This window comes from Mustela nigripes, chromosome 1, assembly GCF_022355385.1.
Source record: "Mustela nigripes isolate SB6536 chromosome 1, MUSNIG.SB6536, whole genome shotgun sequence".
NCBI classification, from domain to species: domain Eukaryota; kingdom Metazoa; phylum Chordata; class Mammalia; order Carnivora; family Mustelidae; genus Mustela; species Mustela nigripes.
The window spans coordinates 142,300,633-142,321,147 of NC_081557.1; the positions used below are offsets into that span (position 1 = coordinate 142,300,633).

General features: G+C 35.0%; 1 protein-coding gene across 11 annotated transcripts in view; it reads right to left on the reverse strand.

Moving 5' to 3' along the window:
- Positions 1-20,515, reverse strand: part of RAPGEF2 (Rap guanine nucleotide exchange factor 2) — a 249,798-nt gene that overhangs the window by 64,593 nt on the left and 164,690 nt on the right. The gene's annotated exons all lie outside the window — the stretch shown is intronic.

Here is a 20,515-nt window from a genome sequence, read left to right on the forward strand (position 1 = left end):
TCAAAAATTCCTTGCTACTTTCCTACATGAAAATAATGTTTTAAAGGGAACTTAATAGAGAAGACTTGTTATCAAGTTAAAGTTATACACATGACTATCCTGTCAAAAAATAAACCTTTATGTATTAGAATTAGCTACTGAGATATGATAGTGACCTAGACCTCACCCCAGGGCAGAAAGGCCACTCTCATGTTTGGAGGGGTTGGTAACATAAATGAATCATAAACTTCATTGGTTACAGTTGGGTAAATTATAATCTATCAAAATCTAATTCCTACACTTCTGACACAGTGATAATTTGCACACAAATAGAGTACCTATTACCCTCTATTGAGGAAAATAACCAAAACCAGTAAATAGACGTTTTTAAGCAAATTCTTTTAGAAAGCCTTTTCTACTAGATGTTGAAAGAAAGCACTGAACAGAAGGAATCCATGTGACCTGTACTCTAAAACAGAAAAGTTGAATCCTTTCATATGATGAGGAAGTGTATGAACTATTTAGGTATCATATATTTCAAAATTCAAGGCTGTGCCCCATTTTTTTTCAAAGAGAAGGCAATAATAAAAACACCTGTATACGAGTTCCTTTGTGCCAGGCCCGGATCTAAGTACTTGCAGATACATCAGGTCATTTAACTCTTTGGACTATCTTATGAAGTAGGTGTTATTATGACCATTTTAAATGGGAGGAAACTAAGACACAGAAAAGTTAAGTGATGTGTACCAAGATCAGGTAGTGAAAAGGCAGGAAAAGAAAGATTCCAGCTCTGGACATCTGGCTCTAGAGCACACACATTTAAGTTTTAAATTTAATATATTTATTAATTTAGTAGCTGACCTGAAAATTCGTGAATACTAATGAAATGGTCAAATGGCTGCTTATATCAACTAATTAATATAGTTTCTTGTGCAAATTTTAGTATCATACAGAAAAATACTAATTTGAAATAATTTCTCACTCTAACATTCATAAAATCAATTTATTAAAACTTTACATCTGCTTCCTAACAGAATTTTCATTTCTTCCACATTGTTTGAGATGTTACTTTTTTGAGTCTGTATGTACATTAGTGAAGCTGATTTTTCATTTGTCCTATAGGTTCTTTATAAAGTTGTTTACTATATACTTTATAAACTCATCTAAAATATTATGGCAGGGTGCCTGGGTGGCTCAGTCAGTTAAACATCTGCCTTCGGCTCAGGTCATGATCCCAGGGTCCTGGAATTGAGTCCCACATCGGGTTCCCTGCTCAATGGGAAGCCTGCTTCTCCCTCTCCCACTCTCTGCTTGGGTTCCCTCTCTTGCTGCCTCTCTGTCAAATAAATAAAATCTTAAAAATATTTTTTTAAATAAAACATTATGGCAATATCCAGTACTTGCCATTTTGAGATCACACATCCAAGAATCATTATTAAACCTGTGTAAAATGTAAAGCTTCTTTAACTCCTTTATACCAGCTCCATCATGTGATGCTTATAAGCATTCCAAGCTAGCACTGCTTGAGGTCACTGTTGCATTATGTTCCTTATTGAAGAGTATTTCAAAAATTTTTAATGTAAAATAAATTAAGAGAGAACCTCATAAAATATGCGAGAACAACTCCTTTTCTGGTACTTGCCTGATATATAATTTTCCTAACATTTGATAATCAGAAAAAAATTATGCACACACATACAGACTTAGGTATATGTTAGTCAACAGATTTCATCATCTTAAAGGAAGACACCTGGCATAGTGAGGGCAGTTCTATAATTACTATCAGAACCAATGAAAATTTGTCATCTGAAAGATAGCTATATTTTTTCAAAATAAAAATGTTTATGTGGAACCTAAAATAAAACAATCTATACAGTTTTCCACAGAAATACTGAGAGAGTTGATAAATGATCATGATATAGGGCCAAATGAAATGTCCTGCTGCCCTATTAAGACACACAATTTTATGATGGTTTGAGACAGTCACTCGATTCTCAATCCACCTCCCCATCCCACTCCCCTGCACAACATATAATCCCTTCTTCTTTTCAATATATTTGCAATCATCAATAACCACTGATCTGAAAAGCACACATTCCTCCAAGGGATTCCAAGAAAAACAAAAACAAAAACAAAAACAAGCCTAGATCACTCAATCCAAGAAATTGTCAATAAAATACATGGCAGCTGCTGGCACTGAGTCAGGTAATTTTAACATCACCTTCTCAGTAGCATTCCACTTTAAGTATAGTGCATTTTGTCTTCATGTTAGTAATAATGACAGCCATTATTTGGGGAGTATGTACTGTGTAATGAGCAAGGAGCTCAGTATTTGAGATCTATTTGTTCTAACACCTGTAAAAAGTCCAGATGCTGCTGAAGAGACAGAAGCTCAAACAGCTCAAGTGACTTGTCCAAAGCCTCCGGGTAGGAGGCTTCAAAATCTCTATCCTTTTTACTCTGTACCCTGACTCTAGATTTTTACTATTTAAGGCCATATTCTAACCCAATCTTTGCACCTATCTTCTCCCTTATTTAAATGGTAAACGCCTTAAAGGAACTTTACACGAATACAAGAACAGCTTTATTTTCTAATGTGAAAACCAGCCCAATAAATACACTTTTTAGCAAAATTAGTGATTACCCCCATGGTAAAACTTATAATCTCTTACAGTTGCTAAAACTTGAGTCCTCAGTCTCTTGTTTTCCAGGACAAAGGGGGACCAGTGCTATGGAAGCAGCAGTCTCTGGAGAGGTTGAAAAGTTGCTGGTAATACCAGAAACCAACTTCTGCAACCAATTAGACAACAACTCTGATGAGCTCCAAAGGGACGATGCTTAGTTATCCCAGCTGTAAAAGTGCTCAAGGGAGTATGGAGTTAGGGAAATGAGTGTTTAAAGTCAAGGAAAAAAGATTCCCAGGGGATCTATAGAGAACCTTAAGCTGCTTTCTTTTTTAATAAAAATAAATAGCTGGTTTGGGGAGAAAGCCTCACACAGAATTAAAAACATTAACCTACAAGTAGCTGTTAACTCTTTAGAAGTTGCACAAGCTACCACACATCCAAATGCAAAGGTAACGTTTCTAGACAACAAAATACCATAAAATGTCTGAAACTGGCTAGTTATTCAGGAGTGTCCTCCCTTCCAGGAAACACAGCTGGACCACATTTCCCAGCCTCCCTTATACTTAAATATGCGCCCATTTAAGTGAGTTCAAGCCTTACGAGTATGGACAAACACCAGCAACACATGCCATTTCCACACGTTAATTATAAAAACCTTCCTTATGACTGTCAAGATCTTCCCCCCTCCATCAAAACAGTTTCTGTTGGACAACAACAGAAGCTTTGTTCTGAGGGTTACACAACTGAGCCACAAAATAGAGGGGATTGGATCCCTAAAACACTGCTTATAAGGGAACTATCCACCAAGTAATCAATCAAGACTACTTGCTTTAGGGGCACCTGGGTGGCTCAGTGGGTTAAGCCTCTGCCTTCAGCTTAGGTCATGATATCAGGGTCCTCGGATCGAGTCCCGCATCGGGCTCTCTGGTCAGCAGGGAGCCTGCTTCCTCCTCTCTTTCTCTGCCTGCCTCTCTGCCTACTTGTGATCTCTGTCTGTCAAATAAATAAATAAAATCTTAAAAAAAAAAAAAAAAGAGTACTCGCTTTAGATTTCATGCAACTTCTATTGTGTTTGAGCCATTATGTTTTGTTTGGTACAAAGGCTGGCATTATCTTAACTCATATAAATACATTAACTCACCTAAATAAATATAAATAATTAATATACATTGTCTTAACACATATGTATACCTTAACTCATATAAATATTCAGTGAGACCTATTTGTGAAAAATCTTCCACAATGAAATTCTAAATCCCTTAAGCAGAAGTAGGTAGTGTTCTGAAAATATCTTGACCTCACAGTACTATGTCCAATTTGGATAAAATAAACATTAGAGTTCTTCTACCTATTCAAACACATTTATTGAAAACCCATTTTATGCTAGTATACCAGACACTATTCCAAGTTTTCCAGCTACTACCCACTCTTACGGATCTTACAACTAGTGGGTGGAGACAAACAATAAAAGGATAATGAAGAAAACTGTCAAATAGTGATAAGTGCTACATTTAACAAAGATTAAACAAGATGTATTATGCTAAGTGAAATAAGTCAGAGAAAAACAAATACCATATGATTTCACACACACATGGAATTTAAGAAACAAAACAAACAATTTTGGGGGAAAAAGAGAGAGGCAAAGAAACAAACTCTTAACTATAGAGAATAAACTGTTGGTCACCAGAGGGGAGGTGGGTGGGGGGATGGGTGAAATAGGTGATGGGGATTAAGGAGGGAACTTTTGATGACCACCAGGTGTTGTGTGGAAGTGTTGAATCAGTATATTGTACACCTGAAACTAATAACTAATATCATCACACTCTGTTAACTAACCGGAATTTGAATAAAAATTAAAAAAAGAGAGAGAGAGAGAGGACTGATGTGATGAAGAGTCATAGGATAGCCAGGGAAGATCTAAGATGTAATACTGAGATGAGAAAATTACTTTTTATATTTTCACTTATTTTCTAAAGAGATAGTTCCAATTATAATATTTTGCTAGATATATAGATATATAGATGTGTGTTATGTGTTTTAATAGATAACATAACACACATCTACACATCTATATTATACATATAAACATACATGCATATGGGTATGTACATACATACTTTATATATAACATATACATTACCTTCCATAAATTTTTAGAATATATGTTATGTTTGCCTTTGTGTAAGTCAAAGGAATATAATTATTAAACATTTTATTAAAGATTCTTAGCTATTTATACAACTTAAAAACAATCAACTATCATAGTACCTTATGAATCAAAGACAGTATAAAATATATTTGGAGTTGTTCAGTGCCTTATGAGTGGGAGACTACTAATACCTGCTCACATTACACAACACAAATATTATATGATGGGAATACAGGTCTTCAAAATAACTACTTGTTCTCAAAAAATACTGCTGAATAAATTAAATGGAAAATTAAGTCTAAAACCCACCTACTTGTAGTCAACTGATTAAAGTACTCAAAAATGTCATTGAATGGATTGACTCCTTAAGAAAAAAAAATTTCTATTAAAATTTATATTGTAATCTTTTAAAAATAGGCATTAATGAACCTTCATTTCCCTAAAAGCTCAGATATACTCAGAATCCTTGATTCCACAGGCTTTATATCTTAGCATTTGTGTGTGGAAGTAGGAAGCTGGGGTGGGAGAATGACCATCAAACTTAAGAGTATGTCACACAGAGTTAAGTGAATTGAAAAGTAATAAAATAGGATACGGGATATAGAGGGTAGAAGGTCTCACTGCTAAGATAACATTTCAAAGACCTTGATGAAGCAAATGCCTGAAACCTACAGATACATAATGGGGAAACAGAACATCAAGAGCAAAGGAAGGGGTGGCCTTGGTATGTTTTAGGAGTAGGTAGAAGGTTAGTGAAAGCCCTGAGAAGACCAGAAGGAATCAGTACAGAGAGATATTCTATGCTGAAATCATGTAGGAAAGCTATGGCAATGATTTTGGATTTTATCCCGAGCGACATGGGAAGCCACTGGAGGGTTTTGAGCACTCAGAATGTATGCATCATGAATTTAAAACATTTTCCTAAAGTGTTTAATGTGAATATATATAACTTTTAATAAATATTTATGAGTAATTCCACACGACTTAAACAGAAAAAGATGTTTATTACAGCTTATATCGAGGCTGGCAGCAAACAAGGGCATTGTAGTTGTCTTGATGGATACACCACTGGTTGTGTGACTCAACTATAAAGTTGTGTCCATTCTAAGCTATCGTTCATGGGTACAATGGCTATATAACTTAATTTACTGAAAATCCCATCCCATTTATGTGAGACACACATGCACACAACAGAAGAAATGACTTTGATTTTAATCGACACCTCAGATCCTACCTCTCTAATGGTTCATGTCTAGATTTCATTCAAACACTACACCACAACTGCTACTTCTCCAAAGATGAGTATTACAACTTAGCTAGACAATAATCTTTAAATCAAAAAATAATTACATGTTATCCCTCTTAAGTTACTAACAAAAATAGTAGGTATTAATTTTATGTGTCTAGTGTATCACTTTTTCCTTTTACTTCAAAGATAAAGATATTCATTTCAGCATTTATTTCCAAGGACTTCAGTGCTAAGACATTTAATTTAATGTTTTATTGTCAAAGGCTTTATGTGTCAACCTGGAACACCAGATAATTTCACTGCTTTAGCTCTGTCTGGAGGGCACTGTGGGAAAACTGACTAAACATTTGCAGTGCATTACTCATTGCCCAGGGTCAGCAGAAACACATACTGCATAAATTGCAAGAAGTCGAACAGATTTTTCTTTTTCCTTCATCTTTCCTTTTTTTTTCTTTTTTTTTTTGTTTTGTTTTGTTTTGTTTTGTTTGGACTGGTAAGCCTTAGACACCATATCATCAAATGAATAGTTTGAATTACTAAGACACAGTCAAACACACGTTACCTCATAAGGAGACTCCTTCCTAATACCCTCACTTCTGTCAATGCTCCAGCATTTTTCATGACCTTCTCAGTCATCTGCAAAGATTTATTTACATAATCAATTGAGCGACTCTCTTAGAAAGCACATTCTTCCTAAATTAACACCAACATTTAGTACTCTATCAGTGCATTAAGCTTTTACTTTCCTCAAACTTCAACTACTTTCTCTGAACTTTTCTGTTAAGTGTGTATGTGGATGCGTATTAATTTATTACCCCAAGTTTAAATCAGGAAAATAGAACAGCATTAATCAAGACGCACTTAGGGAATCTTATGACTTGTTTAATATAATCTGTAATGTCAGTGCATGTGTGTATGCGTGTACACGCACACAAACAAGCACTTAATAATTTGAACATGTCTTTAGATAGAAACAGTTTAAATTTCATAACCTGGAAGTTACATAGCCTAAACCTTCAGCAAAAGCAAGAAGTTATAAAATGAGCCACGCTTGCAGTGACAACACTGTGCCAGGGGATTTACAAATACTATCCCAGTTCCCTCTGATGTTCCAGCACCACCAGTGTCCTCCCCTGCTGCTGCTTTCAAGTCTTTCTGTCCCCCACCATCCCTTCAATCTCTTCTCCATGTTGCAGCCAGGGTAAACTTTTAAAAGGCGACAGAAAAATACACACCTGATCTTGTCATTCCCCTGCCACAAATCTTTCAGTGGCCTCTTCACCCTCAGGGTAGTGTTTATACTCCCAACCACTGCACCCACTGGCTTCTGCTCTTGATCTTTTCACACACCTCTTTCCCCCCTAGTCTGTTCTCTGAAGCTCTTCAGAGTTATTGGAAAATCAGACTCTGTCTCTGGTTCTTCACTGTTCTCTCCTCCTAGAAGAACGCTCACCACCCCCAAGGCTGGCTAATTCTCTGAACTCTCCTCATGGAGGTGAGAAGGTCCTCTAAGATGCTCCTGTGACACTGAGAATGTTGCCTGGGACAGAACTTAACCACATTTTACAATAGTTGCTGATTTAACTCTCTAGGTGAGTCCAAAAGGCAGTATGTCTGCATTTTCATTCCTCTTTCCCTTGCTTTGGAGTGCCTAAGCTATTGTCGGCACTTAATACTTGCACAAACCACCGATCTATTAACCCTAGTTTAGAGCTGAAGACACTGTGGCTGAGAGACACTGAACAAAGACTATCTCTCGCCAATGTTCTCTCCCTTCCCAATTCCACAGTCACCCCTTGCTACCAGCAATTATACGTAGGATCACCAGAATAAAATGAAAAGATAAGGAATAGAAGAGGGATGGAATTATACGAAACCTAGGCCAATAGTAACTATAGTTAACCATTATATTTAGTTTGGATTTCCTAGAAGTTGGGACAAAAGCCTCTGGGCTAAAAAATTTTTGAATTTCTATCTGTACAGATTCCAAAAAAGGAGACCGCCAGATGAAGAGTGTTGGGATTCTACTTCAGAATTGTAAGGTTAATTCATCTACTTAATTATTTAACAAGTATTTACTGACTTGCTTCAGTGAACCAAGCATTGATACATGGGAGGGAGCTAGTTACATGGCAATGACTGGGACTGGCAAAGTCCCTGGTCCCTAGAATTTACATTTCTAGAGGCAGGAGGGGATTGAGGGTAGAAAAGCAAGAAAAATAACAATAAACAAAATGACTTTAGATATCAGCAAGTACCATAAAAACAATATTAAAAATGTAGGGTGCTGTAATGCACTATGGTGGTTGGGAACAGGGAGGCTACCTTATCTATTTTATTTTCAGGGAGGTTATGTTATTTTATTTTAATTTTAAAGATTTTTATTTATTTACTTCACAGACAGAGAGAGATCACAAGTAGGCAGAGCAGCAGGCAGAGAGAAAGGGGGAAGCAGGCTCCCTGCTGAGCTGAGAGCCCAATGCAGGGCTCTATTCCAGCACCCTGAGATCATGACCTCAGCCAAAGGCAGAGGCTTAATCCACTCAGCCACTAAGGGGCCCCTCAGGGGGGTTATTTTAGGTCAGGCAACCTGGAAGGTGGCTCTGAGAAAATGATGTTTGAGATGATGGATGAATAAACACAAAGGATCTAGCCAAACAAGGGTGGGAGAGAGCTTTACAGGTGGAGGGGATCTCAAGGGCAAAGACTTTAAGGTGGGAAGAACCTAGGAATGTTCAAGAAACAGAAGCCCAAGGTGACTGGGTGGGAGAAAATGATAATGCTTGAGGGGGAAAGTGGTATAAATGAAGTCAGAAAAGCAGGGAACTATTCCTGATAAAAAGTAGGCTTTTTAAGGGCAATGGGAAGACACTGGACTTTTTAAATAAGCAATTGACAAGATCAGTTATGCTTCATAAGATCATTCTAGTAGGGGTGCTGGGGAGGGAGAATGGATTCTAAGAGGTTGGAATGGAAGTAGAAAGACAAGTTAGGACAGAGGAGGCATGCCGTCTAGGTTACTGCAAAAAAAAAAAAAAAAGAAAAAAGAAAAAGAAATAAAATAAGGCCTTTTAGAACCTAACCTGTGATACTTACAGGGATCTCTGTAACTGTTTAACTTCTTCAGAAGATAAAAATTCGATCTAAAGTACCATACAGGCAATTAGTTAAGCGGCACAAGTTGCTACAATACTTTATTAATTAGTTTTGACCTCCTGATCAGAACTAATGTGCCTGAAAGATTTCCAGGGAACAAGGGGTCAAAGTACAAAAATATTCAAGTTATTTCAGTAATAATTTACTACATTTTAATAAAATGAATACTTATTTTGACAAAGAACCTAACCAGAGAGTAGCATTAGGAGGTCATAGTTTCTAATATGAATTATAGAAAGAATACATAGCTAGTCCCAAGCTGTCTGTGTGACTCAAGAAAATCATTTAAATTCCTTGCAACTCAAATTTCCTCACCAATGTAGAACAGACATAACAAGGTCTGTCTTGCCCACCTCACAAGAAAGCTGTGAGAATGAATGGAAGATAAATGTAAAAGAATTCTAATAATACAAAGCATTATACAAATGCAAAGTTGAGTATGAAAGTACACTGACAGACCTGGAGGATTTTTAGGGGCTGATTTAACATAATCTCATTTCACAGTTGTAGGAACTGATGTCCAAGAAGGTGAATTAGCATGGCACTGCTAACAGCAGAATCCTGTTCTTACTTTTATGTAAAAGAAAAAAATTAATTTGAATATTTTCCAAATTCTCTAGAATATAAATCTTAGCATTAATTTTTTTTAAACAAGTATTCTGAAGAACACAAAAATACTGAAAGGGAACAGTAACTTGGAATTCATTATTAATGATGTATGATGTTCATACAAATCAAAAATAAAGTAATTTTAATCTCAATGCCAAATTATGGGCACATATTTACAGACACAAATTATGTGTCTTAGAATGATGATTGTTCTGTGAAAAGCATGTAACTTTCATAATGCTAAATTGTTCAAGGTCTTTACATGTTAAGGACACAAGCAAGTAAGTTTACCTGGTTTTTGATGTTATACTGAAGACCTTCAAAGACTGTTTAATGTTTAATGCATATTAATATTGTTTCTCAATAGGTCTCAAACTTCTTACTATCTACAATTCCTAAATAGCTTATACCAGATTTATTTTTTGCTGCTTAGGTGAATATTTATTTCCATATTTCTTGTAAATGCTAAAGAACTGCATGATTTACTATAAGAAAATTCTGATAGTTAACAATGTTAATCCTAATTTATCATTAGAATTGCTATTATAAATATTGAGGGAGGGGTGGTGCATACTGGCTCCAACTTTACACCCTACTCAGTTTCATCTAAGTTTATCTAGCCTTAAGGGGAAAAAAATCTTCCTGAGGTAAAACAATTATCCACTGATTCTGAACTTAATAACATTTGCCTTTACCTGAATGTTTGTACTTTTTATCAATTCATCTCTTATACAATCAATAAATACTTATAAAATGGCTGAGATCTGAGAGTCAAGTATCTGGCCACATTAAGATCATGGGAAATGGTATTCAGGCAAAAGAAACAACTAGAGGAAAGAGTCCATGGCTTGGTCTGTTAAATGAACAAAAAAAGGATCATGGCAGTTGAAGTGGAGTGGATTCGGAAAGTTGAACAAGATAAGGGAAGAGCAGCCTCAGCTGCTTCATACACAGCTCTGTAGGGAGCACAGATTTTGTTCCAGGTGCAATAGGGACTTACTAAAGAGTTTTAAAAGAAATGACACGGTCTAGTCATATTTTACAAGATAAATCAGGCTCTGTGAAATGGCAAGATTTGAAATAAAGGGAACAGTGGGAGTCAACTGGAATAGTCCAAGCGAGATAATGGTAGCCTGGATCCAGATGATAATGGAAATGGAGAGAAAAAGCATGAATTCATGATTAAAAGGGTAGAATACACAGGATTTGATGAAGAATAATGAGTTTTGGGCAAAGTGAAGGACCAAAGATAATTTGTAACTTTAGGGCTTCTGTATCTTAATGGATGGTAATGTCAAAGATGACGAGCTAAGGAAAACTAGAGAACCACAGGTATCATTGGCCTACTTGATTAGGTAGTTGGTTGGGTTTATTTCTTGGTGGTGGTTGGGAGAACACTCAGGAGTTATATTTTGATCACATCAAATATGAGTTGACAACATCTACAGTGATATATCTGGTGGGTAATTGAATATATGGTCTTGGATTTTATTATAATCAACCAGTGGATGTCTGGTTTAGGGGACAAATTTTGTAAGACTTTTCACCTGCTCATTAAGCATTAACATGTTAATATGCATAAAAATAATAAAAAATGATCAAGATGATTATGATGATGAGGAAGAGAATATTTTGATTTATACTATAATGGGATAAAGATTCTTGAAATCAACAAACAGATGGGGTAATGAGATACGAGGTCCCATTTTCTCTCCCTTCTGTTCTAAGGCATTAATATAAACGTGTTAGATACGCACTAGCAAAAAATTTAAAAAGTAGCCCTGTAGGAATGTAAAATAGGAATTCACTTATAAAGTAAAGTTAGCTTAAACATCTAGAATTTTGCTCACAGAATCTTTCAAAGAACTTGCAAAATACCTAGTACCTCCTCCAAATGTATAAACCTAATAAAAGTTCAGTTGAACTAAGTGTTTATCATTTGACTTAATGTGACTTTGTAAATAAAGTCTGTTCTTTAAATGCTTTCAGGATTAACAAACCTCCTGAGACAGAAATCTCCTTTCTTTTACAACTTAAGAGTACTCACTTAAAGGTGAGAATCAAGAAAAACGAAATAGTAACCAAGACACCAATAATAAAACACATCAAGCAAATCAGACATGATCTCTGATTTTTTTGTGTATCCTCTTCCCTTGAAGGCCATGGTTGCCATGGTCTGACGTCTGTTATTCTCTGATGCTTATAAACTAGAGATCTTCATTTTGAAACAGACAGATGCATATCATCATATATAACCAAACAAGGCCTATTCTGATGTATTCTACCAACTGCGGAAAACTGGGGAATAAGAAATGAAAAGTAAAGAGGTTGAAAATAATCTAAGGTCAATGCAGAGAGAGTAAATTAAGACATCTTTATTCCAAAGTGAATAACTGACTTAAGTGATGAAAGGAGGGGAAAAGTAATAAATACACAATTGTCAAGAATTCTGTATATTCCACTTCATTATGCTTCAAATCTGTGAGATATTCTGAAGTGAATGGAACAACAACAGAAGATTTAATCACCTTTAATTCAGGAAAAGGGGGGTGGGGTATTAATGTGAATGAATACCCGACAGTCAAATACTACATATGCCCACGAGAATACTGCTTTATTTCAGAGCAAATGCCCCACTCTGTGTACGAGTAGGTGTGTGTGGTGGGAGTGGGAGTGGGGGAGCAAGGATTACCTAAATCCTGCCCAGGGTGGTTAGTTACCAGGTACCTTAAAAAAATTCTTCAAGTTTCAATTTCACAAGTCCTAAGGTTCCTCAGCATTATTTGTGTAAGAAGCTTATTATGTAAGTATCTCCCTTTAAGTCAGTGAGTGGTGGGACAAGAAAACAATTGCCTTACCTGAGAGCATGTTTAGTTGCTACGGTAGTATATTATTGCGTTAGAAAGCAGCAGGTACCTTTCTTGGTTGATTTGAGGGAAACAACTCTGAAAGAACAATGGCTTTTCTGGCAGAAGTGCTAAGGACTTTAGGAGAAGGATCCAATAAAGCCAGACTTAGGAGCTGTTATACCACTTTTCAGTAAAGAAACTTTGCCCTAAAGTTGTTCTCTTTTCTTAAATTGAAGTGTGGATGATTTCATGTGGATGAGAAACAGCCTAACATAAAATATGTTGCACTTAGCATATAAGAATTTCAGTGTTAACACCTTTTTGGGCACAGATTGTCAATTTTTGTTGCAGGCAAATTTGGGGGGGGGGGAGAATGAACTCATGACTTAAAAATCTGGCAACTGCTTGAATTTCACTGTAAAGAAGCATCATTAAGAAGCTAGGAATGTGAGTCACTTAATATCAGGCTTCAGCTAAATTCTTAAGTGGTTACATAACACCACTAATTTTTAAGATCAAGAAAGATTTTTTTTTTTAAATGTCAGGCTTTAGGATTTCCTTTTTCTGTTTTTCATACTACAAAAATGTCATGTATGACCCTACTACCTATATTACTTACTGCTTTTTTTTTTTTTTTGAAGAATGAAACCTGTCCACATCTTCAGACAGATGTCCATTATTATTAACCTGGCTCTCCAAGATCGTATCTTTCTTCAGGCTTGGAAACTCATCTATGATAAAGCTTCATGTTTACAAAATAAGGTAAAACATGAGAAATTCCACTGCAATAGTTAAAATAGCACTAAAATCCTGGTTAGTTCACATATTATCAAATAATTGAAATAAAAATTAAAAACCATACTTTAAATCCTAGACGCTTCATACCATGCAGATAACATGTTTGAATGAATAACAAAAGTTTTCACTCAAGCTTTGACATTTTGACATGAAGTAAATGTAAATTTTAAACTCTGGAAAATGAATAAAGAGAACATATTTGAAAATTAATTTTAAAAATCATTTGAACTTCTATATACTTTCTCAAAATTAGCTGTAGTAAAATCAGAAAAATATATAAGTTCTATGTTTATTATTAATCAAAGGCATGCTTTTATGAGAACAAGGATCACACATATCTAATATTAATTTGCTTAAGCTGTTAAGAGCTTCTTTTCCCAGAATTCTAAAAAAGACGAAAAGAACAAGACAAAGAAAATATTATCGTAACTTAATATATATAACACTGTGTTTAGAGCAACAAGAAAGCAAATAACCATGTCCTTCTTACATGCTCAGCATTAAATTATCTTTCACAAAGCAAAGGGCTTTTTTTTTTTAAAAACCGAAAAGCAATTTGTACAGTTAAGAGGTATAGAACTCCCACATTCCGGCCTTTAAATTTTTTTTATAAGAAAGCAGCATTTATGAGCCCCATAATAACTATTTTAAATACCCTGAATCACATCACAATAGAAAAACACTGTAGCATAATATATAATGCCATATTTAAATATGACCCAAAATTCCATGCTTCTATAATCTATATTAAGTTGTGAGCAAAATAAAGGCATTTCTACCATGATCGTTTCTCTAAGTAAAGGTTAACTGGAAAGGCCAACCTTAGGAAGAAACAGAATACATACCATGATATAGTCTCTTTCGTTAGAAAAGGCAAGAAGAACAGATTTAAATTAAGACTTGGTGTATAAAAGCTGAAAGCATAGAATTTGTATCCACATAATGAACTGATGTCTCCTCTAAAGACGTCAGATTGCTGTTCAGCTAAACTATCTAAAAATACCTCCTTGCAAACACACACACACACACACACGAAATGACTACAAAGACAGGTCTTACTAAGCAGCTCTACTTGCACAGAATCACTTAATAAGTGGGGAAAATTTTTAAAGTACTTAGGGAAAATTTAACGGGAATTTTTCATAGCAGCTATGATCTTTTATGAGCTATTTTGAAAACCAGTTCCAATCTGTAAAACGTAGTTAATGAGGCATCTTCAAGCAAATCATGATTGATCTAAGATATCCAATAGAAACTCATGTTCTATGAACTTAAAACGAGATGAAGAAAGATAAAATCAACATCACTGTCAACATTCTATTTAAAAACCAAGAAAAGGGAAATTTTCTGGCTGGGAAAGTGGGAATCAAATTCATGGATGCCACTGTATGCCAGGCCCTGTGCCACATACGTAATCCCCACAACCAACCTATGAAGTAGGCATCGATAACAGCACTTTACGGACCAGGAAAAATGGTTCAGACATTTAACGAATCTGCTTAAAGCCACACAGCTACTAAGAAAAGGTAGGGTTCCAATCCACAGACAAATGATTCTGGAGTATTATAATCTAACATCAATACCTGATAGTCACACAGACTGTAGAGTCTGCAGATTCTGAAAACATTAACTTTTTATATTTTTCTTATTTGAACCTCAAGTTTTCCATCAGTAACACAGGGAGATTCTCAGTTCAGTCTTAGTATTATTTTGGTAATTAAAGAAAATAATATGTGTAAAATAACTATATGTTAGTAAAGTAATAGCATTAGTAAATAATTATATTATTTATAATATGAATATTAGTAATTATATTATAAAATATTACTAATATTAGTAAAATAATTTAATTATTAAAGTAATCATTAATAATCTTCAAAACAAGGTTGAGAGGAAGACTGGCATTGTTATCATGATCTCCACTTTGAAGTGAGAAACAGAAATTTCAAGGAGTTAAATGACTTACCCAACAGTTAAGCAGCTAGTAAGCATCAGAACAAGGATTCAAAGTGAAGTCCTGGTACACAAAGTATCTAATTGTTCAACTATACAATAATGTACTTGGAATAGTTCCTTCCTATTATTATGGGGAAAGGTTCACAGCTGAAATAGGCATTTTCCTTTAAATATCCCTGTTAGGTACTTGAAAACGATATGCAATGAGCACGGTTAGTGAATGAGTTTTGCTACACTAGGACATTTCAGCATGCATCCTGTTTGCTGTCAGGTTCAGGGTAACACTTCAAAGCCATCCATTAAGTTTATTATAAACCAATTGAAGGGAATATCTTCTTCCATAGCATCTGTGGATAACACTTAGAGGAAGGAACAAAACAGAGAAAAGAAGTAATGTATATCCTGTGGCTAACAGAGCCAGTACTTGCTACAACATCTTGAGGGATGGTCTCTAATCCTGCCTACCACAATGCCCTGCCCACCACCCTACTTCACAAAGCCATGGAGACTGACCCTAGGGCCATTACCGCTGCAAGAAAAGTCTTTTTTTTTTTTTCTTTTTTCTCTTTGAAGATTTTATTTATTTATTTGAGAGAGAGAGCACAAGTAGGAAGAGAGGCAAGCAGAGGGATAGAGGGAAGCAGACTCCCTGCTGAGCAGAGGGCCCGATGCGGAGCTTCATCCCAGGACCCTGAGACCATGACCTGAGGCTTAACCTACTGAGCCACCCAAGTGCCCCAAGTAAAGTCTTCTTAATGCAAGGGAGTCCATAATCATCGGATCTCCGATCACTGTTGTGGCTAGGTTAAAGCAGATTTTAATACAGCTTACTAAAAGGTGTATTACATCCTACAGTCCCAAGAATATGTGTTATAGGGATGGAGGTTAAAGAACTGGACCTAACTATGATTTACTTATCTGTATTTTAAATGGCTAAGACAATGTTGCTAAATCTGTGTGACTGAAAAAACTCTCTCATCTGGCTAAATGCTAAAATTAGCTCCTTATAAATTACTTATCTCACTAGAAAGAAATTAAGAGGGCAATCATATCACCCAAACAACAAGTTTAAAAAAATTAGCATTCTTTTCTATATTCAAGTATAAAAATAGGGTAATGTGAAAGACCTCTGAAGAACCATACAGATAGGAATCTCAGATATGTGTGGGGACACAGAAAAGGTTGAATTAACAAAAAAAACTTTCGTGGAAAGAGTTAGAGTAATTCTTCAATACGAAATTATACTCTTGTAATTCTAGGCACACTTAAGAATAAAATGTATTTCTTTTATTTCCTTCAAGATCAAGTAAACTTACTCTATATTTTATGGTAGGGCTGGTAATTACTACATCACAGATATGAAATCCCTTTGAAACTTGCTAAAGAAAATCCTAATGTAAGGGGAGAAATATAACTGTTCTCAAACTTTCTGATGAGAATTATAATCCGCAAGATACACAGAAAACAAGGAATTGGACCACCCTTGCAACGATGTACTGGAAGCCAAGTTTAGTATAGTACCCTCATGCAGCTTCTAAAAATACTCTGCATGTGCACAGGGGTGTTTGTGTTTGCGTGCACACGCATGCACGCACACATGTACAAGAAAAGACTTCCACTGGCTCCACCATGTATCAGCTGTATCACTTTGGAAAAGTTACTTAACCTCTCTATGCCTTGATTTCTTGTGTATAAAAGGAGGACAATATACTTACATGGTTGTAAGGATTAAACAAGATAATATATGAACAGAATTTTGAACATTGCCTAGAACATAGGAAGCCTTCAATTTAAACTAATGGCATTATTACTATTACTTTTTTACTCTAATACTAAATTAATGAACAAAAGATTGCTTGCTGAATATGAGTATGGAACTGCAGAGGAAGAAAAGTGAATCAATGTAAGGACATGCCATCTAAGCAAATAGAAAACTTAACACAGTCTCATGACAAATTTAATTTTCCTTACCTTCTGGACAATGGGGGATACATAGCCACCTTTAAAAACATAGGACTTCTTATTATGGGCCATACATTACTCTAAGCACTTTATAGCTTTTACCTTGTTTAATCTTCACGCAACCATATCATCTCCATTTAGCAAATGGAGTCCACATAATAGGGAAGCTAAATAAATTAGCGAGGCTCACATAGCTAGGAAGTAGTGAAGGCAGAATATAAGTCTGAGTTCCTGGCCCTAGAGCCCTCCTCTGGCCACTAGGCTACAGTTCCTCTTCATGCCTTCTCTCTATGTAACTTTCTTCACAAAGGTTACAACTGGTCAGATTACAGTTTTCATTATTTCATGTACAAGCTATTTCCTAAATTGGGTTATTTTTATAGATAGAAAGTGAAACTACTCCTAGGAACCTACGTGAGATTCCCCCTCTCGCACTCACTGCTAAATTCTAAGAGCTCCTGTAGATCCCAAGGGTAGTTTTTAAACATATATTTCAGCATTCAGTTCCCTTTAGGTAGAAAAGAGAGCTTCGTATCAATTATAAGACTATGGTCTTATAGAAACCAATATGGGAGCAGGGCATCTTCAGCTTCATTTCATCTTGGGTTTCTAGTTCTTCTATTAGATGACTCTGATCTGCTGCTTAAAACCTCTAAAATCTGTCTGCTGAAATGCCCTTATTTCTTACATCTGCTCATATCCACCAGGTGAGCTCCAGCTGCCCTCTGTTCATTCCCCCAGTAGGCCCGATACATAACACTAATGCACATGTCAGCAGGTGTCTCTCCTGCTATTCTTCTGTGAGCAACTCTGAGACAGAAGCCAAGTCTTATTCACAAATAACAAAGACCAAATACAAAATACATTTTTCTGAAACCTGTGATTTTGTATATCTAGTTCCACAACTATATGTATATTATTATAATATACAAATGTTATTAAACAAAATTATACCAGGTAGTATACTAATATTTTAACTCACTGATTCTAAGATACATAATTTCTCTTTATTTCAACATCTTTGAAATTGGGATCCATCTTAAAATCAATGAAAAGAAAATACTGGTTATTGAAAGCAAGGTGAATCAATCAATGGTGTCTTAGATTTGACGAGAAATTACATTTTCATTAAAATACAAAGTTTTAAAGAAAACAATGTTAGGGAATTCTTGATCCATCCTGCCTGCTCACCTAATACAATTAGAAGAAATGATTTTTCAACTATGTCCAGACAGATAGAAATGGTTTGACTACTAGCTACACTCAAGAAAGACTTAAAACAAAGCCCATACTTCAGAAACCTAACTCATGAATGTCACAATCCCAAGTGGTACCCTGGCCATATCACATTTTTCACTATATTCTACCATTAATGGCTTTCTAATTAATACCCGAATCCACAATATTGGGCCCAAACTCTTTGACCTGCCATTCAGAAGGCTCTACAGTATGAGCCTTCTCTCATCAACATGTGCACCTCCCACTGCCCCTCCACCTCACCCAAGCTCATCTATACTCACTGTTCCTTGACTGTGCCCAAACACTTGATTCATTGCTTTAGCTCATTCTGTTTGCCTTGCAAATATGCCTCCCAAATCCTTTTTTCTTCACATCTTGCTTATCTCTTGCCCTTATTTGTGGCACAATTCAAGTCTTATTTCCTTCTTTGCAGACTACTCCAATTATACGTGACATTCTTGCTTGTGCACTCCTATGTATTTTTTTTGTCAATACTGCTCACCCAAGCATTTAAATATATGCAAACAGATGCAAAATCTTCAAATCCAATTTTTTAATCTCTTTTACAGAAATCTGGATAAATCCCACAAGAAAATATTCAATTTTTTCTTATTTTTGACATTTTATTCAATTAATACTGAATACATTTCTATTATTTGAGAAATACAATCTATACTCTATTCTTCTATTCAAAGACAGAGTTTAAGTGGTCTTGCTCTTTGAAAAAACCAAGAGACATTTAAATTATCCCGCAAAAGTAATTTTTCATTTAATATCACTACTATCAACTTTCGCTATATTTGTTCTTTAACACACAGGCTTTAAATCTTATTCCTACAAAGTTGTTAATTTTTTTCAGGGGGACAATAAGCAAACAGAATAATGAAGGGTAAAGAAATCTGAGAATATGCCCAACTAAAAGAAACATAAAAGGTTTCAGCAGTAAGACATGATACACAGTGGAAAGGGAAAAGGACAGAAATGCCTTCACAGGTGTTTATATATTTTCTTCAGCTAAGCCATTTGAAAGTTTTTCTTTTTTTCTTTTGACATTTTAATATTGACTTCCAGTATCCTAAAATTTTTCATAAACCTCAAGAAAGGCACAATGATATGAATACAATAAGCTTTATTAAAATCACATTATGCATTTTTTCTATTCCATATTTGGGATGGAGTCCTAACATTAATTAAGAAAGCTCTAAGTAAATAATTTTTTCCTCAAAATGTAAAATAGTATATATAATACATATCCTAACACATATCTATATATAATACATATTCTATTACATATCAATATATAATATATGGCAAACTTTGAAACTATAAAGTAGACAAAGCAGTTTAGGATAGAAGATTCATACTAATTATAGTGGGTCTCTTAAATCAGTTGTCCTTAAATATATTTCCTACATATATTTTGGGGGGAAGGAAAATCTAGAACAAATGCTATTACCAGATTTTTTTTTACTCTGGTATAATACAAATATGTCTGTAATAAGATATGTATTAAAATGTACACTGAAAACTAATGATTGTATGGTATGGTAACATAACATAATAAATGAAAATGTTACCAATGGTTTTATCTGACTAGTAAAACTGTGATTCTTTTTCTGTCCTTGTCTTCACCTGCTTTCTCTTCAATGAACATGTAAGTTATATATTTTTTAAAATTATAAATGATGCACCAAACTGATAATGCAGACAAACCACAGGTTAGACTGCTACCTGAATAACCATAAAACAAAGCAAACAAGCACCGAAAATTAGTTTACCTATTCAGAGGTATCCCTTCTAAAATAATTTTAAATTATTTTTATATTTAGGTAAATGTTATCTCTAGAGTAGTATAATTTTGACATTTGATTGTTTTTACAAATGAAGTTAATTCAAACAAGAAATGGGAAAATTTATACATTAATATAATACAAATATAACA